Consider the following 26,616-nt stretch of genomic DNA (forward strand, 5'->3'; position numbering starts at 1 on the left):
CTGCCACAACGCAGCACCGGTATGCAGATTGGATTAGCGAGCGCCATGGAACGGATAAAAGCCGTAACGAGATTCGCCGTTGCCCTGCGCTGCATGCAACCGCCTGTATCCCACGCCATAAAGTGATTCGTTTCAATAAGCCGCGGGAAAAACGCGTCGGCTCACATAATCTAAACTGCGGTCGATTATGCTAGCTACTTCAGCAACCTGTTTTCTGACAGCTACGTAGGAAACCTCATTACGTTTATGTTCTGTTTTTGCGAGTATCACGTGTGAAAATAAAAGCAGCGACAAAAGGCTGATAAAGCAATTCATCTCCCTCTGATGAAGATTGACCTGTGGCGCGTAGATGAGCATGCATTTCGACGTAATCATGCAAAAATGAGAAAGTAATTTTCTGCCCCACCCTGAGCCACCACTCTAACCGTCATACTAACGATAGGTTACATCTCTATATACATATGTTAAAGCTGTCTCTGAAGAAACGTCAGGATGCAGCTACTTAATTTTTGTCTTAGGAGTTCTTCGCTCAATTTCCTGAAAACCATTCAGAGAGGAGTTGCAGTAGTTAAGAAATTCGTTTCCTGCAATCCAGACATAGGTTTTCTGTAATTTGACTAAATCTCTTCATAATCTTTTAATTTCTGTATGACCTTCTGTATCTGAAGTCTTTTCGCGTTATTCGCCAATACTCTAGGCCATCTCCCTTGTATTTATTTTATTATCAACCTAACGTCAACTGTCCTATACTCTGTTATTCTGCCATGTGCACATCTTCCTATAGTCTGTTATTCTGCCATGTGCACATCTTCTCTTCCGTTGAGTGTAATTCATTATTCCTAAATATCTACACCTGCTATTTCTGTAGCATTTATTAAGTTACAAATTTAGAGCACCTCATAGTAGTGTATGGCGTCCAACACTGTTCTTAAAACTTCTCTTTCCTGATAACAGCCTAGTCAAAAGGCCAGAATTATTAAAGAAAGCAAATGAAACCCTCAAGGATGTTCAGAAGTGGGTAGTAGGTAATAAACAAAACAGTGCGCATCCATTTCGGGAGGGTAATCAACTCTGTCGCGTTAAGCTTAGATGGCATATCTAGAGACTGTGAAACAAACGCAAGATTCTTAGGGATGAATGTTGATTGTCAGTTAAGATGGAATGGATGCACAAAGATACTGACAAAAACAATGTCATTAGCATGTTGTGCCCATCAGTTTGTAACAGCCAATGCCTTGTGACATTGTTAAGAATTATTGAAGAAACTGACTATCCTTAGTACATGAGTGAGCACATCAACTAATTTGTTGTGCAAATCAGAGAAAACATTACTAAGTATTTCGCTAATAGTTCTTTACATAATTTTGGTATAAGAGCCTGTTTGGACTTACATTTACCAAGCAAAAACAAACAAAACGTCAAAACAGAATTTTCCATCAGTGAATAAAATTGCATAATAAATTGTCCATGAAGATGAAAATACTAAAATACGTCTGTTTAAAAGGCAGCTAAAACAGTACGTAATGCATACTACAGAACTGAAGGTAACTTAGAGGACTCGGAGTACTATTTAACAATGAAAAGCGATAATTGCAACACCATATCACTTTACAATACATGGTCACAATGAAATACTTTTAAAAGAAAATCACGTGCCAAGAATTATGGTGCGTGATACTAACGCCATTCTCCTGAGCACAACACCTCATCAAGGGCGGTACGCTAACTCAGTTTTCAGGTGAACTGAATGGAGAAGACGTGCATGGGGCATAGTTGAATGTTTACAGGCCTGGAGTCGGTTTTCGGAACAGATTTCAGTATGTTGAAGGGCATAACGACATTTTCGTTGTCCAGGAGTCACCAGTGGGTGTCCTTGGTGCGTACGGTGATGAAATGCAAAATTGTGTGCTACATTATACGTTATCTGGAGAGAATTTTGTATATATCAAAGAACATTGTACAACATTAACCAGCCGACTGGAACAGTGCAGCTGTTAAGAAACTGACTTTAAATTCGGAAGAACAGAGTTTGCTATGTCCATCTGTCGTGATTTAGGTATTCCATACTTTTCTTACATCATGTCAGGCAACTACTAGGATGGTTTCTTCATCAAGGCCATGGTCGACCACCTATACCATCCTTACAAAAGCATTCACACAAATCTCTGAGTACGTATATTTTAAGCTATTTATTGTCACTGTATTATGATGACAAATGCTGTATCATTGTGAGGTGGTCTCTGGATAATTAAATTAATCAAATCAGGTGTTGTGGTCCCAGTGGAACAGAGAATTTGGCCAAGTTCGCACAGCTTAGTAATTGCGGCGAAGAATACGACCATTACAAGACCATTGTAAACACTAATGATTATTTCACCTAAACTGCTTTGCAAAAGTCTGCAGTATGATACAATCCGTTTCACTTGTGTAGAATGCAATAAAGTCAGAAAAATGAAAGTGAGAAAAGTGGATCCGACGATGAAAACTGCATGTTAATTTCTAGAATTTGAACGCGTTTATTAACGCTGAACTCCAGGGACTAGATTTACTGATTAGTTAGGAGTTTTACTGCTAATTTCTTTCACCCCGTTTACTCGTTCCAAGAGTTGCAAAAGTAGCAGTAAACGTATGTTTTCAAAGATCATAATGGTAAGAAACATGAACAACTCTTACAGTATTATAGACGGAAAATGTACTCTCCGTGTCTTACTACAATCGATGAGTCGATTTCATGATTTTCAGTGGCATACAGTGATCAAAGAATCAACATCCGAGCGCCCACATACGCCTCTAAGAATAAAAAGAGGATCAATGCCGTTGGCTCCTAGCAACGAAAGGCAGTCTACCGTAACAGTCAAATCACAGAAACAGCGTCTGTTCCACAGCGACTTTATTGAAACTAAATGAGTATATTTTCTTGAGCACTTGTAAATCAGTCCCGATCAGAAAATGTTATACATAGTTTCTGATTTTCGTGTCACTGCACTGTTAATATTCAGCTTAATACTCATGGCTCACACTAACTGTGCCTCTTGTGGCGGAATGAGCACGATCATCCTGTCCTATGTTTGTGTTGTTTGTGTGAGTGTGTGTGTGTGCGTGCCGTAGGTCAGTTCGCTTACATGTAAAAGAAAGAGAAGAGAGAGCACACGTTTCTAATATGTATGGGAATTTGATATACGCTCTAATCCTTCCTCTCGCTTGTCCCTCTCCATCTGCACTCCCTCTTTTGTCCAGTTACTTCTCCTTCCCCCTCTCTCCGTCCGTTTCCTCCTTCCCGTTTTCTATGTCCATTTTCTCCCACCCCTCTTTATCTCTTCTTCCCCCTCTGTCTGACCTTGAGCCTTGTTTTTTTGTTTTTTGCAAATTCAGATTCTGTAGTAGTATTCTAATCATAAACCAATAACCCATAAATCAACTTTCCTAACAGTTATGCATAGTTTATGCCAAAACGCTTATGAAAGAAACGTGTAAAAATTTGAAGTAAATCGGAAAACTACATTTTCAGATTTTTGCTAACAATGTTTTCCCTTTATATGCAATATATTTCTAGAAATTCCAGATGTATTACAAATGTACACATAATAAAGAATTAGGTACCTGATAACACTCCTGTATTAGAATTCAATGTTGTGTCAAAATTTCAAAGCAATGGATGCTGAACTATCGGAGATCTGAGATTCTGAATAAACGAACTTCTACGTTGTACTTGTAATTATATAAATGATGTTTATGTTCTTAATCGCAATCTCCGAAAGTTTTTGATCAATTGCTTTGAAATTTTGACGCTGGATTTTTATTTTCCTATTTCTTAAATACATATAATACATAAATTTATATAAATGTAATAATAGGGAAACTTTGTTACAGAAAATCTCGAAAAATTGCATATATATTTATTATACATCATATATCGAAATGGAAATGCCGAGTGGCTAGGGCCTTCCATCGCGGAGACCGTTCGCCTGGTTCAATTCTTTCGAGTTGACGCCACTTGGGCCACTTGCGTGTCGATGGTGATGAAATGATGATGATAAGGAGAACACAACACCCAGTCCCTGAGCGGAGTAAATCTCCGACCCAACCGGGAATCGAACCCGGGCCGTTAGGCATGACATTCTTTCGCACTGACCACTCAGCCACCAGTGGCGGACATCATATATTAAAGAATTATGTACCTAAGAACACGCGGGCTGTGCTACAGTTTGTGTTTGATGCACCTCTCTTCGTGCGCTTATCCAGTCTCCGTCGCCGAAGTGGAACTGAAAGCTGTGCTGACGTGGGGCTGATGTGGTACTGCGGATTCTGACTAGTGTGTCGCTGTGATCTTTGCTGCACACGCACATTCTGTTACGCAGCACTCGAATTCACATCCTCCACAACATTAAGATACATTCGCTAGCTCTTCGTTATTCACTTTGACGTTGCTATGTTGATGCTATGCAGGACGGGAGGCATATGTAATTGCCGTACTCTGGAAAATCCGCGTTTTTCATTTCGGGAAATGGCGTTAGCGTCATTGTCTGTTATTGTTCTCTTTTCGTTATTTCTTATAAGTTCGTATAGTGGTTGGTTAGTCTCTGTTGTTTCCGTGATTTCATTATAGGTATCACAGTTAAAAATAATACGGTCGAGTGTTCCCGTACGACCACACTGACAGACGTCATTGTCTTTCTTGTTAAACCAGCACAGGTAAAGCGGCTTAAACAGTGCCCCTTAGATGATGTACCGTGTCCTGGCTGTAGTTTACATGGCCGAGCACTAAGAGTTTTAGAATGCACGGAAATAGTTGGTAAACTCTTCGACCTTTTTCACTGTAGTCCCAGTTGTTCTGTCATGTACCCACTTTCCAGTTCAGGTGTTGGTCCTTGGTTGGTATGTAGACATATGATAGTGGTTTGTGTTTAAAGCATTAAATAAAAAACAGCATCTGACAAGTACAGAAGGAAGAGCAGTGGTACTTGTGTCTTTCCGACGAGCGTGCGGTAAATGCGGACACGAACTATGGAGACGTTATTAACAAACGCGTCCAAATATGACCACCGTGCTGTCAATCTTTTCTTGGCTACCGAAGGGAAAAAGACATCCATCGAAGAATGAAGAATGTGTTTGAGGCAGCATGCCTGTCGAAAACCACCCCTGTAGAATGGTACGACAAGCGCTGCTGCTGCTTTGTTCAGGGATGTCCCTAATTTCGCTAATGTTGTAACGCACAAGTTACGCCAACTCAAGTGATAGACATTCGACCACACACCCTCTAGCCCTGACCTCTGCCCAAGCGATTATCATGCCTTCCGTCCGTTAACAAAGGCCTTGACAGGTCGAGGGTTCCTGTCGGACGAAGATGTGCGATAGGCAGTTATGAACTTCTTTACACAGCAGGACACGTTGTTTTACCAAACGGCTGTCTTCAGCCTGGTGCGTCGCTTGATGATTGCATCAAAGTTCACGTGATTTAGACTGACTAGCATACCGGTTGTGGACTGTGTGACCTTCTAACGGAAACTTTTTGATCGCCTCATATAAACGGCTTGCTACTACATACTACAATCTCCGTCTCCACCTCGGAATCACGAACAGTTAATCTACGAATGCACATGGAATTTCACCTATGACGCATTTAGTGCTACGCCCTTACGCTAACTGAATTTTGTAGCTTAGTAAGCGTGCCAGCTACAGAATGAAAATAAAATCAATCCGCAAATCGACGATTGCGTATTGATTACAGACCCCCCCCCCACACACACACACACACAGGCTGATGCAGTTTTAAAAGTTATGTATATGATTCATAAATATTTGGCTTAAAATACTGGAAATAAAACACCCTCTGCACATAATCGTGCAGTTTTAGTCAGTTATCCTCTCCTAAGCGCCCTGTTAGGCTTGACACCTTTAGCAGTTTGGACAATATACACTAAAACTGAAAAACTTTGAAGCTTGTGTCGCGTGCAGTTTTGAGGTGAGCGATGAGGATCATATCTGACATGTAAGTGTCGACAGAATCTGCTTGCATTAACTTTATTTTATTTATTCAAAGTTTTTTAGCAGGGTTGTCTAGGATATTACCGCCTGTCGCCGGCTAGCGCTATATAATCAGTGGGAATTAAAATGCATCATTATATAGTCCCTTATGGCAGTCTACTTATAACCTTTTGTGTATTGATTTTTGTAGCATGTCGTTTCCTATATCAACATACAAGACGCTCTACATCAGATGTTACAGAACCAGACTACATAATGATGCATTTTTTTTAACCATTGTCCTGCTCTGGGCACAGATAGGTGATTATATCCTAAAAAGGGCCTGCAAAACAATTGGAATCAATAAAAGAAAAACAATACAACCAGATATCTCAAATCTTAACACTTGCAAATCAAAACTTCATCTCATACAATAAAATGCCCTTCCTGCAATCTCTTCGCGGTTCCGGAGAATAGTTGCAAAACAGCCTTAGAAAAATACACTTTGCAACAAAATTAAAGCATCAGTTTTTCAACGCCACGTTATTGTCTCCCATTGCGATGCGTAAGTTTAAAATTTGGCCCAAAGGTGCCTTCAATCATTCTCCATAATGGTGAAAAATTGTGATGCTCTTCGACGCCCTGAACAGAAAGCTCTAGACATATGCGAAAAAAACGCCACAGCTCAAAGGTTCATGTGAACTGTAAGGTGGGTTAATGATGTCACATTAGCGCCGAATTTCACCAGAAGTCTGCCCAACGCCACCGGGGTCGTGCCAGACGATGAGATCGCCTCAGCTTCTCTTAGCCACATTCAACCCCATCTTTCGACGTCTCTGCGATGGAAGTCAGAACATCGACACCCAGTGTTGAAATCACGCGGTTTTCTTATGGGTGCCCTAGGAGAACATTTCAGACACACCGCCGCTCGGAATGGATGGTGGCGTAAAGGGCATCAATGAAACCAGCCCTTCCCTTGGGACCGAGCGAGGTGGCGTACTGGTTAGCACACTGAACTCGTTTTCGGGAGGACAACGGTTCAAGCCCATCTCCAGCCGTCCTAATTTTGTTTTTCTGTGATTTCCCTAAATCGTTTCAGGCAAATGTCGCGGTTGTTCCTTCGAAAGGGCTGGTTTCCTTCCCCATCCTTCTCTAATCCGAGCTTGCGCTCCGTCTCTAATGACCTCGTTGTCCGCGGGACGTTAAACTATCTCCTCCTCCTCCTCTTTCCTTGGGGCATTGAGTCCGACACATTTCGCGGTCGAAAACTTCAGTTCATAGTGCGATTAGCAACAGGTAGATGAAATGCGCCTTCAGAAATTTCGACACCAAATCAGCCTGGCGGCTGCTCTAGGGCTTGAGGGTCAGAAGCGGTTTACATACCTTCAGGCGCTAGAGTTTCCGCCAGGATGAAATGGTGACGAAGTTCCTTAGAGACATATTTATAATATGCTCAACAAAGTTGCGTGAGTGCCACCGAGGGTGTTGTCGAACTCACGGGTGTTGGAGAGACCCCTTGCCGTTTTTTTCGCGCACATTTTAATGTTTTACTCCCGCATGGTCTTACCACAGAGGAGCGGAGAACAGGAGGGTTGAAAAAGCATAGCCGGCCGCTGTGACCGAGTGGTTCTAGGGCGTCAGTCCGGAACCGCGCGACTGCTACGGTCACAGGTTATAATCCTGCCTCGGGCATGGATGTGTGATGTCCTTAGGTTTGTTATGTTTAAGTAGTTCTAAGTTCTAAAGGACTGGTGACCTTAGATGTTAAACCCCATAGTGCTCAAAGCCATTTGAACCATTTTTGAAAAAGCATCAATACACTTTGATGCTTCTGGTCACGTTCAAATTTTATTGAATGGTGAACAGTCCCTAGTGGTTCAAACCTGTAGATGAGAGCAAAAATTGTGATTGAGCTGCACTCCAAACGGTTGAGATCACTTTCAACTGGGATGTAGCCCAACAGTGACCTTGGAGAGGGACTCAAGCGTCCGAGGGTGTCAGCAGTGTTAAAGGTTGTCAAAAACGTCTTCCTGTTGCTCATCGCGCTGTGAACTGTTGTTGTTGACTGCGAAATGTGTGGATGTCAACGTCCCAAAGGAAGCCGTGGTTTCATTGACGCCCTTTACGCCACACAGTGAGGGCTTTCCATGTCGATTCTGAGCGCCGGTGTGTCTGAAATGTTTTCCTAGGCTACCCATAAGAAAACCGCGTTATTTCAAGCGCTGTGTGTCGATGTTATGACCTTCATCGCAGAGACGTCGATAGGTGGGGTGGAATGTGGTAAGAGGGGCTGTGAGGACCTCCTCATTGTGTGGCACGTCCACATTGAAATTGGGAAGACTTGTGGTGAAATTTGGTGCCAATGTGACATTATTAGCCTCCTTACAGTACACATGAATTTTTGAGCTGTGGCTTTTCTTTCGCATGTCTGTACACTTTCCTGCTCGAAACATCGCCGAGCCCGAGGGTGACGTCATAGGGCGCCACGCTTTTGTATCATTACAGAGGAAATTGATAGGCACTCTGAGACAAATTTCAAAATCATGTGTCGCAATGGGAGACAACTGCGGGATTTAGAAATAGCGATCTTTTAATTATGTTGCCCAGTGTATTTTAAAAATCAAGATCCACATCTTTCAAAATCTGATATAAGTTTAGGTAACTATTCCTTTGAGAATGACATTCGTAGCACTAATCGGTCCTGAAAGAGCAGAAAAAGATGAATCTGAGCCTAGTCCGCAGTTAATAATACGATTACACAACGTTTCTAACAGTTGTCGACAATACTTTCAGAGAACTGAACACAATAGCTATAGATACTATGACACGTCGCCCATGCGAAAGAACCCGAACGACATGGCCCAGCGATTAGCACATTGGATTCGCAATTGGGAGGACGACGGCTCAAATCCGTGTCCGAGGATCCACATTTAGGTTTTCCGTGATTTCCCACACTCGCTCCACGCATATTCCAGGATGGTTAATTTGAAAGAGACCGGTCAATTTCCTTCCCCATCCTTAAGCAAGCAATCAGATTTTGTGCTTCGTCTCTAATGACACCGTTGTCGAATAGATATTACACTCTGATCTTCCTTACTTTTTCCATTCATACGAAAGAAGGAAGAAAGGTTAACTTCAATGTTCCGTAGAGGATAACGTCATAAAAGATGGAGCTTAAGTTCGGATAGGCCAAGAACGATCTAATCCTTCAAGTATCAGTGGTTTCTGCTTGAAATCATCATTTTATTAAGTTTTTTAAGTACCAGTGCCTTAAGAATGAAACTGCTGATGCTGTTACAAGGCAGAAACATCCAGTGGTACACTGAGATACTTCTACAAATGTAGCACATTGTAGCTGTTACTTATAGCGTTCAAAGCAATAACCGTCACGGATATTGTGCTATGTGACTGTAAGAGACTGTAACATGTGGTCATTTTTATAGTGGTCATATTCAGGACATCACAGACATTGAAAATAAGTACATATAAAGTTATGTAACGTAAATTTGACTTTGTACTACTGTTTATGTGTGTAGTCTCGGAATGAAACCACTGGGGGAATATGTAGTTTTTATTCAAAATTTATTAAATTTGAGGCTTATTTTTGCTTATTATTTAGGACAAAAATTGTGTTTACGCACTATGAGTTCATGGATGTTTCGAGATGTTCGAATGTTCGATAGTGTCCACTAAAAATGCGAATTTTCTTTCAAATATATGACCTAACATGACGGGGAGGCGGTTTACTTTTTGCCAATTTCTTCTCGTATTCGTCGCTTACTATCAAACAAAGGTTAATTCACTGAAAAAATTTAATTTTTTTTATATTTTTTGGACTCAAAGCGTTAAGTGGTTATAGAAACAACTAAATTTGGACGCCCAGACGGTGACTTGAGCCCCACATGCAATTACTATTTCTTAAACACTACGGTACTTCGCTTGGTCCGATAATTACAAAATTCCTTTTGTCATGTAATTAAAATTAAAACAATTACAAACGTTTCATGCTACGAAGTCTTAACAACGTTCGAAAATGGATGGGAAATTCACTAACCGTCCGTTCCGAGCCTCAAAACTCATATTATGTAGTCAAAGGCAATACAGATTGATTCCGATCGAAATGTATTGGAGTGCAGAATAAATTTCTCGTTCGAAATAGGATTCTATTGTGAACGACGTTCGGCAGTTTATTACATTCTAACGCTTCATCACGTGAATCTATCAGGTTTCGACGCGTGCAAATAGAATATTAGCTAATATCACAACTGAATTTTTGTAAACAAATGCAAAAACGACGGACGCACATTTTACTCCGTCACTTTGTAGACTACACGCCAACTCAGGTAATAACCAGCAGAAAGCGCCACGCCAGACAAGAGGCAAATGTATTGTGTCAGAAAAATGAGATTTCAACGGCGGTATATGCAAAGCACTTTTTTAAATTTCCGCCGTTTTCAAATTTCCGTCAGGAACATTCTGTAATCCTCGGTTTTCCACGTGCTGCGAATAATGAGACTACGTTTTCTACAGAGATATCGGAACAAATGAATTCCTACGCGCTTATTCAGACGCAAACTCGGGTAGCATAATACCGCAGGGGATCAACTGGGTAACAAAAAAGTTCGGTTTGCAAACATTGATCGATTTGATTTCCACAAAATATTTTCGCGAAAAAGCAGACTCAGGTACAATACAAAAATGTAGTCCAGTTAACAAGCAGTGTAAATCGTGGTGGAAAAAATATTTATCGTGTCTATGGGAAGAGCATAAACAAGCAACAAAGTCCCTCGTGCCATCACGGAATTATCACCAAGATGTGAATATATCTTCGATGTAGTGTTTTAACTAACATAGCCTACACTATTTGGCTAAGAGTCTTCAGACATTCCTTGCCGATCATCCTATAGATTCTAGACATGTAGCTAACTATATTCTCTTTATTTTAGGCACAATCACAGATTATATTACAATCATAACTGGTTTCGTCCATAAATTGGTCAAGTTCAGGTTCTGTTCGACCTCAGACAGCTTTTGGCAAACATGAAACTGCTGATGCTGTTACAAGGCAGAAACATCCAGTGGTATACTGAGATACTTCTACAAATGTAGCACATTGTAGCTGTTATTTATAGCGTTCAAAGCAATAACCGTCACGGATATTGTGCTATGTGACTGTATGAGACTGTAACATGTGGTCATTTTTATAGTGGTCATATTCAGGACATCACTGACATTGAAACTAAGTACATCTAAAGTTATGTAACGTAAATTTGTCTTTGTACTACTGTTTATGTGTGTGGCCTCGGAATTAAATGGCTCCGAGCACTATGGGACTCAACTGCTGAGGTCATTAGTCCCCTAGAACTTAGAACTAGTTAAACCTAACTAACCTAAGGACATCACAAACAACCATGCCCGAGGCAGGATTTGAACCTGCGACCGTAGCGGTCTTGCGGTTCCAGACTGCAGCGCCTTTAACCGCACGGCCACTTTGGTCGGCATGTGGCCTCGGAATGAAACCACTGGGGGAATATGTAGTTTTGATTCAAAATTTATTAAATTCATAGCATTCATAGCATGCATTGTGGCATATCGCGACGGCTTTGTTTGCCAAACTCCGCCTACGATGTATAGAATCTGAAGATGTTATAGAAATGCGTGTTGTCTGTTCGTTAGGACACGTTCAAAAGAATAGAAACCACGCTTTCATATAACTGATTCGCCTCGATGGGCAATGAATCCACAACCTTCATTGTGGTTCCACAATTACCACAGACCTGCGATAGTCTCGAAGTAGCAAGCATGGATGGCACGGACAGGAACTGTGGGTAGACGGCGCTAGGTGGGAAGGTGAGTCGGCCGAAAGGCACGCCGATACAGTCCGCGCAATCGCGATTAACATTGTCCGCGTGGCGTAGTGGTTGACGGAAGTGCCTCGTAAGAAGGAGATCCTGAGTTCTAACAGTTTCCCTCGTCGCCACTGATACTGCGTACAGTCCCGATGCACCTGACGCCAATAGTTCTTTGTCTTTCTTTTTACCTCTTCCTTCTCCACCTCCAGTTTACATAATGTGAAGATGGCCAATGTATGGTTGGTTGGTTGGTTGGTTTGGAGGGAGGAGACCAGACAGACTTCCTTCCCCATCCTTCCCTAGTCCGATGAGACCGATGACCGCCATTGGTGCCGGCCGGAGTGGCCGTGCGGTTCTAGGCGCTGCAGTCTGGAACCGAGCGGCCGCTACGGTCGCAGGTTCGAATCCTGCCTCGGGCATGAATGTGTGTGATGTCCTTAGGTTAGTTAGGTTTAATTAGTTCTAAGTTCTAGGTGACTGATGACCTCAGAAGTTAAGTCGCATAGTGCTCAGAGCCATTTGAACCATTTGAACCGCCATTGGTTTCATCGGGCTAGGGAGGGATGGGGAAGGAAGTCGGCCATGCCCTTTCAAAGGAATCATTCCGGCATTTGCCTGAAGCAATTTAGGGAAATCACAGGCTAATGTATGGCCGAAACTGGATCTTATTGTTATATTGTGCCTCATATAGAAAAGTACTTAATACGATAATCACTCTTCTCTATAGGTATGGTGCTTTTTTTACTAATGCAACGAACTGTTATAATCTGCCATGTCCTAAGGGCTTACAAAACGATAGAAGGTTATGGGGTCAATGTGCCGTCTACAACGAACGGGAGTGTAAGCATGATGTGGGGAAGGGTGAATAAGAAACTTGTCCATTTCAGAGAGACCTTACTGACATTTGGCTTAAGGGATACAGGAGAACCATTGAAAAAGGGACGACTAGACGTCTGGACGGTGTTTGAGTAGCGGTCCGTCTGAAAGCTGGTCCATTGTACTAACAATTACCGCACTTCGGTTCCTTTAATAATTGCTAATCTAGATGTTCCGATGTAGAATATTCGCATTAGACATCTAGGAAGGCCAGAGTTAGTGTGAAGGTGACGGGCATGAAGATATGAGACGTATGTACTGGAAAGCGGATACGCGAACCCTGGCAGTCTTCTGTGAGGTAACACAGACTGCAGGTAGTGGTGACGTTGTAAGACGTCGTGGTCTCCTGACCTTCATTGCTTACATATTCCGCCCTCACGATCATATTCCGCCAATAAATACGCTTCATTCGAACCCAAACTCGATAAGATAAAGTCAATGTTGTATGAATTCATGTAAACGATATGCAAATAACTAATAAATCGCAAGTGCGCACCATGATTGAAATACTCGAGGCCGGCGTACACACACACACACACACACACACACACACACACACACATTCAAGACACAACGGTCATATAAGCTTTTAGTTTGAGAGAGGCAAACACCACACACCAGGACGCCGGTCCCTTCAGAGGTTTTCACAGGCAGCTATCTACGTCGGCCGCTGACCGCCCGTAGAACAGACAGCGTTTGCCCAAGTGAAAGGACGACCCCGTGTTCGCCTTAAAGAAAATTCCACTACATTGTGTGGGCGCTCCCAACCTATGCTTTCTTTACAAATATAGCACGCAGTTTCAGAGATTTTCACAAGGAGACAGCAAACGCCAAACGCCGATGATACAGATTTCCAGATTGGTCGCCTTAAACGAAACGTCATTCTCCCGTTTTAGAAGAGCAATGCTGATTGGCAGACGATATTTCTGACGTCTTGAGCTGAAGGAGTAATGGAACAGACTGAAAGATATACCCCTCCACGTCTGGCGTGGAGCGAGAACACGTAACGAGAGCGTGGACGCTCGTACGTGTACTCAAAGAGCGAGGAACAAATCTCTCCTCAGTACTTCACTGGGAGAGCACCTCTGTCGAGAGTGAATCGGAGTGCGACTCTATATTGAGTCCTTGCGATTAAGCATTGTTCACTGTGTTGGCTGCCACACTTACTGTGCGGTGTGAACGGACAGAGTTACTGTTAAATGCCTGCGAGCGAATTTTTGAGTGGCATCGGGGTGGACTGGTTATCTGACCGGTGTACCACGCCAATAGTTAGACTTGAGGTGAATAGGAGTCCTTGACTTCATCGAGGCGTAGGGAGAGTTTGATTGGCGAAGGTCAATCCAGATAGAACGAGAGTTATCTTATTTGTCAGCAGCGAGCGACGCAGACAGCAGTCATCGCAGCTCACGGTATTGTGCGCTACAGCACTTGCGAGCCCCATATTTTCTCCACAACAGTACACTTCACTGCATTTCACACTCGACAACTTCGACCGTACCTAGCAACATTCTAACGGATAATTATTCAAGTTTAGCAGGCGCGGCTCTCAGCCATTCTGCCAAGTCAATAACAATCTTAAACTTTGTATAGAAATTTCATTAGCGAATCCTATCCTTAAGAGGTAACTTCACATTCCGAAAAGAACCTGGAAATAAAGTGTTCAGTTCATCACTAAAAGTGCCATTGTGATTTTTCAGAATTTTTGCAAAATAAATAATAATTTTCGTTAGTTTCATGTCTTTTTTACACTAACTAACACTACTCCAGTGCCCAAGTATCCCACTAGTTACGTAAGAAATTTTGTGAATTTTTGTGTCATTACCTTACAGCGGTTGACTCCAGAATATATTTATTGCTGGAAGTTATTCAGGCATTTCTCTTTAGAACTTTAGGAGCGTCTGTCTGACTTCTGTAGTAGTATGGGGGTGGAAATTGCATCTTTCAGGAGCGACAGGGTAAAGAGTACATCTCAGATTAATCCATTGCGCAGAATGACAGAATAGCACCCACATGCTCACAGAAAATGGCGACATTGTCAGCATAGGTAAAATAGGTAACCTGCCAGGATAGGTAAAATAGGTAAGCTACCAGGATAGGAAAGTATCAGGATAGTTAGGTACGACAGGTCACACAGTAGCACTTTGAAGCACTTGCTTTCATGTATTAAATAGCTATTTGCAAAGATTGGGATCAGAATAGATACAGGTAGCGAAGAAAGCAGGATTGTAGGGAAAAAGGCGTGTGTTATTGTGTTGGAAAATTTTGCATTTTTTTACGATTTTTGTGTAGCTGTTAGGGCATAGGATTTTCAGGTGAGAGGCACAGACGCAGAGTGACGCAGAGACGCAGTGTGACGCAGCATCATATAAGTTAGAATTAATAAATAACGTTTTTCTCCCTTTGCAAGCGCACAGGTGGAGATTGGAGACTGCAGCAGAGCAGACAGAACATTATCCGAGAAGTCAGAATGTTGTTGTTGTTGCTGGTAAGTTGTCGTACAGTTTTGTACAGAGGGTTGGGGTGTGTTGAATGAATTTCCATGTCATCGAGAGCACAAGCCAAAAGGTTACGTGAGAGACAGCAAGCAGACAAGATGGGGAAGAGTCAACCAGGTAGACAGCAAGTAAACGAGCTTATTGACAATAGGACAGAAGGTGAACCTGAGAATAGGACAGACGGGGAGCTGCAGAATCAGCAGGCTCAGTTAGACTGGGATGAAATTGAGACAGATCAGACAGATGGGAATCGAAGGGACGAGAACATCGAATTTACAGAATATGACATTCCAGGTAGGGCACATTCTGAGCCAGAAATAGACAGTCCACGTATGAAATGGCAAAGATTAGAAGCGAAACAAGCACAGGAAACGCATTTGTTTGCCGCATATTCAGGGACAGAATACGCGTCAATACAGACAATGAACCGGCAGTTAGCTAACGTTCAAAGAGAAGTAGACAGTGAGGAAGAGGGGGAACATTTAGAATACGTCGAACCTATCGTACACATTCTAAATATGCCCCAACAACAGACACAGAATTTTGCGGAGTTACGAGCGCCACGAAAAGGTTCCGTAACAGACGCAACTGTACCCGCAAACACAAGACATACACAACAGAGAGGGCACAATGCTGAGTTGTTTGCGCCACGTAATTGTTCAATGACAAACGCAACTAGTCCTCAACACAGACAGCACGGGTTATTGCAGTTATCAAACTTAGAAACGCCACAGCATAGCCCAGTAAACGACGTAATTGATCGAGAAGAAAACAATAGATTGAGAATACATAGTTCAACAGAAGGTAGTGTTACAGGACAGGACGTGATCATGGAGATGTTACAAAAAATGAACGCTAGTATGACGAAACAGAATCAGGATATTAATGCACAGATAACGAAACAGAATGCACAGATGACAAAACAGTATCAGAAATTGAAACAGAAATTGAAACAGGATAATCAGGAATTGAAACAGGATAATCAGAACTTGAGACAAGAGATTAAGACACAGATCCAACAGGTTAAAATCCAGGTGGAAGAAGGGATCGCCAGAATTGATAGTCAGATCACTCAGATAAACAAAGACGCGAAAGAATCTAGAGAAAGAATTCAGGTACTAACACAAGGTCAGCAGCAATTACGCACTGACGTAGACAAGGTGCAATTGGACATCGTAAACGTAGACAAAAAGGTGGAACGTTTTACAAAAAAAGTCACTCGAACAGCAATACAAATTTCGGAAGAACAAGCAATTCAAAGCAAGGTCGCAAAGGTTGCACTGAAAAAATATGATCAGCGGATCAATGAAATAGAACTTAAAAACAAAGATCAGTTTGAAAATCTTCGAACAGAGTTGATAAAAACTATCGAAGAAAAGATCGAGACCGATTACACCTGTAGCGAAACAACTGACAAGCCAAGCATTAATGCAGTACACGAACTCGCGCCTTGTAAGAAAGTTCAGGTAGAACCAAGGCTAGACGAAACACTCGCGCAGTAATCGAAACGGAAAACCCCGATTAAAGTAATACATGACATGCCACAGGACCAGGCACAATATCTAGAAAAACGCAACACATATATTCAGCCGATACCAATCGAAAGACAGGCAACTGAACCAGTAAATCCAATGACACAACATAATAGCAGCACAGGTACTATACCGCGAACGACGAGAGTAGAAACACACGAACAACACTTTTGTTCACCAATGATACGATATGACGCAGATATGAGTCAGATAATTGAGAACAGGCAGACAGGCAGTAGATTTAAACACGACGACACAAGCAGTGCAGATTATTTGAGTCCATGAATCAGCCACAAACCGGATTTATGAGTAGATATGATACAGACCACTTCCTTACAGTTAGAAAATTTCAACATTTCAAGGAAGAAGGCGGTAGCTTGTATGCACGCACATTCATCGACAAGTTTCAAGTAGGCTTACCTAGCCACTGGAGCGTAGCTCACAAACTTGACTTCATTTGTGCACACATGTCAGGCACAGTAGCAGAGGTGATGCAAAAGATCGCGGCTACCTGTACGTCTAACTCACAGTTCAGAACAGCATTTCTCGAAAGATATTGGTCTAAGGAGGTGCAAAACAAAATTAAATACGAGTTACTTCAGATGACACCATATGAAAACTCAGGAGAGAAAAGCGTGGTAAAATTCTTTGATACAATGGACAAAAAGAATCAATGCTCAGACAAACCATACAGTAACGGAGAGCTGATACGTCTATGTAGAATGAAATTACCGGTAAAGTATCAACAGGAGACAGTAGGAAGAATTCAAAGAGGTTTTAAGAGAACTTGAATTTATGTTTAAAGAAGACGAGGTGAAAGAAAAAAGAAAGGAAAGGGAACAGCAAAAGGAGAGGACTAGGAACGAATATTCCAATAATAATAATCGTAATCCTAACACCAATAATTTCAGGCAATTTAACAAACAAGGACAGTGGCATAATGCAGACAATTGGCGTAGAAACGATAACCAGAACAATTGGTATCGAAATAGGAACGGTAATGGATAATAATACAGTGGTGGATATGGGTTTAAGAATCAAAATGCCAACGGTCAAGGGTACTTTGAAAGACGTCACGATCTCAGAAACAGCAATTGGCGAGACCAAGGCGCGAATAACTACAGAGGAAATTATGGTCCTCAGAGACAAGATCAACACAGCAAAGAGAAACCAGATGTAGAAGTTAGGCCACCGAATACTGCAAAACGTAAAGATTGAATTGAAAAATAGGGAAGAGTTTAGGCAAACTAACGTCCTCCCTATCTTATACTAGCCACTAAATAAAAGTTAAATTAATAGATCAACAAAATAACACGTTAAATAAAAGAAAAAGAGACACAATACACACTAACAATCTCTTGCAGTATCAAGTACACTACAACATGCACAAAACAATAAATGGTACTTAACAATTAAAAGAATGAAGAAGTGGTAGGACATAATTAGAATAAAGAAAAGAAATCATATATACACTCCTGGAAATGGAAAAAAGAACACATTGACACCGGTGTGTCAGACCCACCATACTTGCTCCGGACACTGCGAGAGGGCTGTACAAGCAATCATCACACGCACGGCACAGTGGACACACCAGGAACCGCGGTGTTGGCCGTCGAATGGCGCTAGCTGCGCAGCATTTGTGCACCGCCGCCGTCAGTGTCAGCCAGTTTGCCGTGGCATACGGAGCTCCATCGCAGTCTTTAACACTGGTAGCATGCCGCGACAGCGTGGACGTGAACCGTATGTGCAGTTGACGGACTTTGAGCGAGGGCGTATAGTGAGCATGCGGGAGGCCGGGTGGACGTACCGCCGAATTGCTCAACACGTGGGGCGTGAGGTCTCCACAGAACATCGATGTTGTCGCCAGTGGTCGGCGGAAGGTGCACGTGCCAGTCGACCTGGGACCGGACCGCAGCGACGCACGGATGCACGCCAAGACCGTAGGATCCTACACAGTGCCGTAGGAGACCGCACCGCCACTTCCCAGCAAATTAGGGACACTGTTGCTCCTGGGGTATCGGCGAGGACCATTCGCAACCGTCTCCACGAAGCTGGGCTACGGTCCCGCACACCGTTAGGCCGTCTTCCGCTCACGCCTCAACATCGTGCAGCCCGTCTCCAGTGGTGTCGCGACAGGCGTGAATGGAGGGACGAATGGAGACGTGTCGTCTTCAGCGATGAGAGTCGCTTCTGCCTTGGTGCCAATGATGGTCGTATGCGTGTTTGGCGCCGTGCAGGTGAGCGCCACAATCAGGACTGCATACGACCGAGGCACACAGGGCCAACACCCGGCATCATGGTGTGGGGAGCGATCTCCTACACTGGCCGTACACCACTGGTGATCGTCGAGGGGACACTGAATAGTGCACGGTACATCCAAACCGTCATCGAACCCATCGTTCTACCATTCCTAGACCGGCAAGGGAACTTGCTGTTCCAACAGGACAATGCACGTCCGCATGTATCCCGTGCCACCCAACGTGCTCTAGAAGGTGTAAGTCAACTACCCTGGCCAGCAAGATCTCCGGATCTGTCCCCCATTGAGCATGTTTGGGACTGGATGAAGCGTCGTCTCACGCGGTCTGCACGTCCAGCACGAACGCTGGTCCAACTGAGGCGCCAGGTGGAAATGGCATGGCAAGCCGTTCCACAGGACTACATCCAGCATCTCTACGATCGTCTCCATGGGAGAATAGCAGCCTGCATTGCTGCGAAAGGTGGATATACACTGTACTAGTGCCGACATTGTGCATGCTCTGTTGCCTGTGTCTATGTGCCTGTGGTTCTGTCACTGTGATCATGTGATATATCTGACCCCAGGAATGTGTCAATAAAGTTTCCGCTTCCTGGGACAATGAATTCACGGTATATATATATATACAATAATTTTTGCCACTATCAGAAAATTTTTTGCATTATATAAAATCAGAGTTTTTTTGTAAATAACAAATATATGTAAAACAAAAATTTTAAATATTTCTACGCGTCAGAGGGACATCACCCACAACACCAATCACCAGCTGCATTAACACCAGATGCTTCGAGATAGCGACGGAGAGGGTACAGACATGTTGAGAAAGCACTCAGTACAATAACAACAACATGAAGACCAACGCCACACTGGAAATACAGGTTGCAACCAGGTTTGACTTCAGGAGGACAACGCGCAGCACCGACACTGCTACACAACGGAAGGGCGTGGGGAGAATCATAATACGACGAGACGACAATGAAGGTACAAAAATTACTACGATCTACAAACTCATCAAGTAACATTTGGAAAGTCAGTCAGATCCTACAAATCCTATATCACTCCTACACTAAAATTCACATATTCCTAGCCCAAGAAGAACCGAAGAATGCAAGAAAGAAGAGAAAAACAGAAGATGCAAGATGAAGAAGGGCAGAAGACAGCAAGATACCTTTCTCTCCTACCCTACAAATCAAATTGCTACAAACGTCTTTCCATGAACTTTGAGGCATGGCAGCTACTACAACCTCCTCTCCAAAAAATAAACCTTGAATCGTCAAACAAATACAAGCGAACGGCAAACGGAATATTAAGTAGTACCAACCAACATTATCTAGAAATAGATTCAGCAAAATGAACAGTATTCTCCCTACCACATCATCAAATTACCATACCGAACCAGGTGTGAAGTACCAACCCCGTCACAGCGCAATATTGGGTAACGATCGTCGGTAGTCAACTACAATCATCGAACTGCCAGGTGTGACAGCAAAGGAGTACCAAGACGTCACTGTTTATGCACTAAACCACAGTGATCATCATCGGTTAAAAATACCACTTCATGATGACAATGTCAACAAGTAAGACCCGGCATCGCATTCTTGAGTGCTTCTCTCATGATTTGTGACACACATACAAATTAGTCGACGCCTTCCAGTATTTCAGTGGGGATCGTCGAGCACAGAAACTGACGCAGCACAAAACGAAAAAACTGATAAAATACGAACACTACACCGATGAGTGACTTAACACTACGGCAGCCGTGAATTGTGATATGGGGCGAAAGGCTTCCACTGGAGATTTTCGTCAGCTTGTGATAGTCGAAATGGCTGTTTCCGCTCGCTCTAGGGCTACAGAACTAGCGGAGGGCAAAGAGAGCAGTAGACTCCAGTGCGAGGTGCTGAGGACATGCGCCCCAGGCAGTAATTCTGTATTAATTATATAGGCTACTTCCGTCAGTGCTGCCGGCCGGGGTGGCCGAGCGGTTCTAGGCGGTACAGTCTGGAACCGCGCGACCGCTACAGTCGCAGGTTCGAATCCTGCCTCGGGCATGGATGTGTGTGATGTCCTTAGGTTAGTTAGGTTTAAGTAGTTCTAAGTTCTAGGCGACTGATGACCTTAGAAGTTAAGTCCCATAGTGCTCAGAGCCATTTGAACCATTTTGAACCGTCAGTGCTGACACACAAACTGGGTGTTAGCTACACTGGTGTAGACTGATTAGTCATTATCAAAAACCCCTAAAAATACTTCTTTTCTATGGCTGTGTCAAGCATGATACGAGCCAACATTTCCATGAAACTCTTTCTGGTGAACCCTGCGACTGAAGCTTGTTGAATTCTCTTAAATACACTCTAAGACAAAAAAAATCGCACAACGAAAGAAATTCTCCTAAAGGGGTGGAAATCAGTGGATGTGAGATAGATGTACAGACAAATACATTATTACAATTTCAGGAAAATTGGAAGATTTACTCAAGAGAAAGAGCTTCACAAATTGAGCGAGTCAACGGCGCGTTGGTCCACCTCTCTCCCTTATCCAAGCAGTTATTCGTCTGACTCATTGTTGGATGTCCTTCTCAGGAATACCGTGCCAAATTCTGTGGAATTGGTGCTTTAGATATTCTAAATCCTCGAGATGGTGGGATGGCCCAGCCCATAATGCTCTGAACGTTCTCAACTGGGGAGAGATCCGGTGATCTTGTGGCCAAGGTAGGATTTCACAAGCACAAAGACAAGCAGTAGAGCTCTCGCCGTGTGCGGACGGGCATTATCCTGCTGACATGTAAGCCCAGTATTGCTCGCCATGAAGGGCAACAAAACGAGGCGTAAATAATCGTCGACGTAATGCTGTGCTAGAAGGTTACCGCGGACGAAACCCAAAGGGGTCTTGCTATGAAATGTAATGGCACCCCGTCGTATGACGGGTGACAAACAGGTTGCTATCCCACTGCTCCCAGGGGCGTCTCCAGATACGTCTTCGCTGGTCCTCGCGACCCAGTTCGAAGCGGGAATCATCACTGAAAACAGTTCTTCTTCAGTCAATGACATTACAGGATGAATGTGTCCTTACCACTGCAAACGGGCTTATTGGTGTACAGAGCAGCAGCAGCATCAGCAGCACTCCCTCGTCGGGCCAGAAGTGGCCCATCGGGTCCATCCGACCGCCGTGTCATCCTCAGTTGAGGATGCGGATAGGTGATGCGTGTGGTCAGCACACCGCTCTCCCGGTCGTTATGATGGTTTTCTTGGACCGGAGCCGCAAATATTCGGTCGAGTAGCTCCTCAATTGACATCACGAGGCTGAGTGCACCCCGAAAAATGGCAGCAGCGCATGGCGGCCAGGATGGTCACCCATCCACGTGCTGGCCCCGTCCGCTTTACTTCGATGATCTGACGCGAACCGGTGTATCCACTGCGGCAAGGCCGTTGCCATTGGTGTACAGAGGTCAATAATAATAGGTGAAAGGGACTCCAAGAGTTCAGCCCCCTTTCTGTGACCGCCTATTAATAGTACTTGTGGTCACTGAAGCACCAGCCGCACGTTGGGTCAATGATGATGATGAATTCGAGGCTCTGAATGCCTCTACGATGATTATTCGTTCCTCACGTTCTGTCGTCTCGCTAGGTCGACAGTTTCCTTCTTGAGGGCTTGTTCGCCCATCGTTAACCCATTCCTGCCAACAGTCGAATAGTGGCTGCGCTCGCATTCCAATGTCGAGCGATTCGCCGATTACTCCAACCGGCTTCTTTGAGCTCATCAAGCCCAACTACACGTCCCCTCTGAATGCCGACGTCTGCGTATATTGCTCACGCGCCTGTCTGCGAGGCATAGTTACTGTCCAACTGAGTACATGGAATGAAAGTCGCAAAGACTATGTCCTGGTGTCGACACGTTCCCTGTTTATCCTGCGCAATCGAAATGCGCTACAACGTCGCACATTCATCCATAGGCCGCCAACGTTTAGAGTTTTGCATTTTCCATCGATACTTGCATGAATATTACGACCAATCTGTAGAACCTCTTTATGGTGTGTCGTTTTCTCGTATTAGAGTATAAGATACTACAGGATCTTACTGAACTGAAGTAAGTTCGCCGGCCGAAGTGGCCGTGCGGTTAAAGGCGCTGCAGTCTGGAACCGCAAGACCGCTACGGTCGCAGGTTCGAATCCTGCCTCGGGCATGGATGTTTGTGATGTCCTTAGGTTCGTTAGGTTTAACTAGTTCTAAGTTCTAGGGGACTAATGACCTCAGCAGTTGAGTCCCATAGTGCTCAGAGCCATTTGAACCTTTTTTTTTTAAGTAAGTTCGTCTAGCCCGCCCGGTTGGCCGTGCGGTCTTACGCACGCCTTTCCGGACGGGAAGGAGCACCTGGTCCCCGGCACGAACCCGCCCGGCGGATTTATGTCGAGGTCCGGTGAACCGGCCAGTCTGTGGATGGTTTTTAGGCGGTTTTCCATTTGCCTTGGCGAATGGGGGCTGGTTCCCCTTATTCCGCCTCAGTTACACTACGTCGGCGATAGCTGAGCAAAAAAGTTCTCCACGTACGCGTACACCACCATTACTCTACCACGCAAACATAGGGGTTACACTCGTCTGGTGTGATACGTTCCCTGGGGGGTCCACTGGGGTCCAAACCGCACAATAAACCTGGGTTCGGTGTGGGGCGGCGAAGCGGTGAAGTGGACTGCGGTAGTCGTCGTGGGGTTGTGGACCACTGCGGCTGCGGCGGTGACGGAGCCTCTCCGTCGTTAACATACAATACAATACAAGTATATCTAACATTCTTGGAGAGGAATTCCGCCTTATGCGGGACACCGTTTTGTAGTTTTGTTTTTACGTAGACTCGTTTCAGCACTTTTATCTTCAGTGGGTTTATTTGTTTATTTTCTTCCTCACAAGGAAAGCTAGTAGCTTGCTTTAAATCTACTACACAATCTACAGTCTGTCACGCTGGAGGCGTTGTAAGCGGACACGGACACGGAGACATTGATAAAGCCATCGTCAGCGCAGACAGAACAGCGAGCGCGTCGTTCGAGCAACATTCGCAAGACGATTATCTTTCTACAGGTCTGATCACCAACGTCAACAACAACGGACAGAGCAAAAGTTGCCGAACTTGGTCGTATAAGAAGCTATGTTACATGTAATTTTCCAGTTCATGTTCTTACCAAAGCAGATTCATAACATTTGAAAATTCTAATATGAATACTATCTTCCAATTTTTACTAGCAGTACCACGATAACCAGAAGTTGGGAAAACTTTTATTTGCATGCTGCCTTCTCTCATTTTTACCACCAGACGATCTTCATATTACCAGTGAGTGTTACGCGATATCGCCCTTTTTTGGCGCCAGTTGGCATAACGGTAAAATTAAGAAAATTACCTGTCAATAATTGTACAATGACACGTACTCCTTCGTCGGAGGGTAGACACATGCTGTAACTACGTGTTCAGTGTCGGGCGACAGTCGTGCTGATAACAGCTGCACCTCTGTCAGGCGCCGTCAATAATAAATCGTTCGGTCTGTAGTCCTGAAAAGCATACTGTAGGCCAATATCAAGGAAAGAGAGGGAGAGAAACACACAAACACACACACACACACACACACACACACACACACACACACACGAGAAAGAGAGAGGGGGGAGGGAGGGAGGGAGCGAAGCGTTGCGAGACGCGTTTCACTTACCGTGAGCAGTGTCTGTGTGCCCTTCGCAGCGTTTTCCCTGCTCAATCGCTTTGAGTGGCCGCTTTTCATCCCCGCATATCAGACTAGCTCTCTTGCAGGACAGATGTGGCGCGTCAGCTTGGCCGCGAACACAGCCACTGCCGGACTACACAGTCTCGGGCAAGCCTCCCTCCTTCGTAAAGCGTAAGAGAAGGTTTCAAATGGGCCGTTAATAGATGTAATATACACTGAAGCGCGAGAGAAATTGATATAGGCAAGTGCATTCAAACACAAAGATATGTAAACAGGCGGAATACGGTGCTGCGGTCGGTAACGCCTATATAAAACAACAAGTGTCTGGCGCAGTTGTTAGATCGGTTACTGCTGCTACAGTGGCAGATTATCAACATTTAAGTGAGGCTGGACGTGGTATTATAGGAGCAATGGGACACAGCATCTCCGAGGTAGCAATGAAGTGGGAATTTTCCAGTACGAATATTTCACGAGTGTACCGTGAATATCAAGAATCCGGTAAAACATCATATTCTGATGTCGCTGCGGCTGCAAGAACAGTACCAACGACGATTGGAGAGAATCGTTCAACGTGACAGAAGTGCAACCCTTCCGCAAATTACTGCATATTTCAGTGCTGGGCCATCAACAATTGTCATCGTGCGAACCATTCAACGAAACATCTTCGATTTTGGCTTTCAGAGCCGAAGGGCGACTCGTATACCCTTGCTGACTGCACGACATAAAGCTTTAGGTCTCGCCTCGGCCCGTAAACTCAGGCATTGGACTGTTGATGATTGTAAGTATGTTGCCTGGTCGGACGAGTCTCATTTCAAATTGTATCGAGCGGATGAAAGTGTACGGGTATAGAGGCAACCCCATGATTCACGGACCCTGCATGTCAGCAGGGGACTGTTCAAGCTGATGGAGACCCTGTAATGGTGTGGGGTGTAAATGTTAATCATCACATCACATACAGCTCCCGTTAGAACATTGCGTACTAAGCAAGTAGAAATTAAACACATTCGAGGACAGACTCAGTATGAGTGGCAACGGCTGGCCAAGAAATCGAAGTCAACAGCACAGAACCCAGTAGTCGATTCCGGCCACAATTTACAGCACAAGCAAGGCCCTTACCCTCTTGTTTGTTCGACGAAGCCAGCCACCGCAGATTCCGGTGCCAGGAGACATATAGCAAGCGAAATACACCAACGGCTTCCCAGTAAGGTGACTGCTTCCACTCCGGCGATATTTGCTACGGCGCCGTCACCCGGGTAAACAGCCCCTTTTAGATGTGCTCTTCCTGCTGCCTCGCACGACACCTGTACTGTCCTCCAGACGCGGGAAACGACGTTACTGCTAGGCGTCTAAAAGCAACGCTAGAGCTTACCCCTTGCTCCCCGATTGGCGCGGTAGGTGGCGCCACCGCGCGCTCTGCACACACCACCGGAAAGATGACCCATACCGGCGGCGCGAATATCGCTGATCGAGCCACACGGCTCACCACCGACAGGACCTGAGGAAGAAACTCAGGCTGTCCGTATTTTCAGTTCGTATGGTGGTCGAATGACAGGCCCTTCAGTGCGGCACGCAGCAGTCCATTAGCCAAATTTCAGTCCTGATCAGTCACAGACCTGTGATGCCTCAGGAAGGTGAGTCCGCCTCCGCAGCCCAGTGGACACTACACGCAGGAACGGCATTGCGCGATAGTTAGGAACCCCAAATGTACAAAACATTTTCCGAACTACCTCTGGAGTGCACTACACAACCCGCCTTGCATCTGGATCTTCCATGGCGACAGAAAATGAAAATGTAAAGCAGATGACTTTAGAACGAACAAGATACGCTAGGATGACCTGGCAATGTGGGGCACTAGTTCCAACTGCTAATGGAGTGAATGTTTATTTTCTTTCAAAAAAATGGTTCAAATGGCTCTGAGCGCTATGGGACTTAACATCTGAGGTCA

The sequence above is a fragment of the Schistocerca cancellata genome, chromosome 2 (assembly GCF_023864275.1).
Source record: "Schistocerca cancellata isolate TAMUIC-IGC-003103 chromosome 2, iqSchCanc2.1, whole genome shotgun sequence".
In the NCBI taxonomy this organism is placed as follows: domain Eukaryota; kingdom Metazoa; phylum Arthropoda; class Insecta; order Orthoptera; family Acrididae; genus Schistocerca; species Schistocerca cancellata.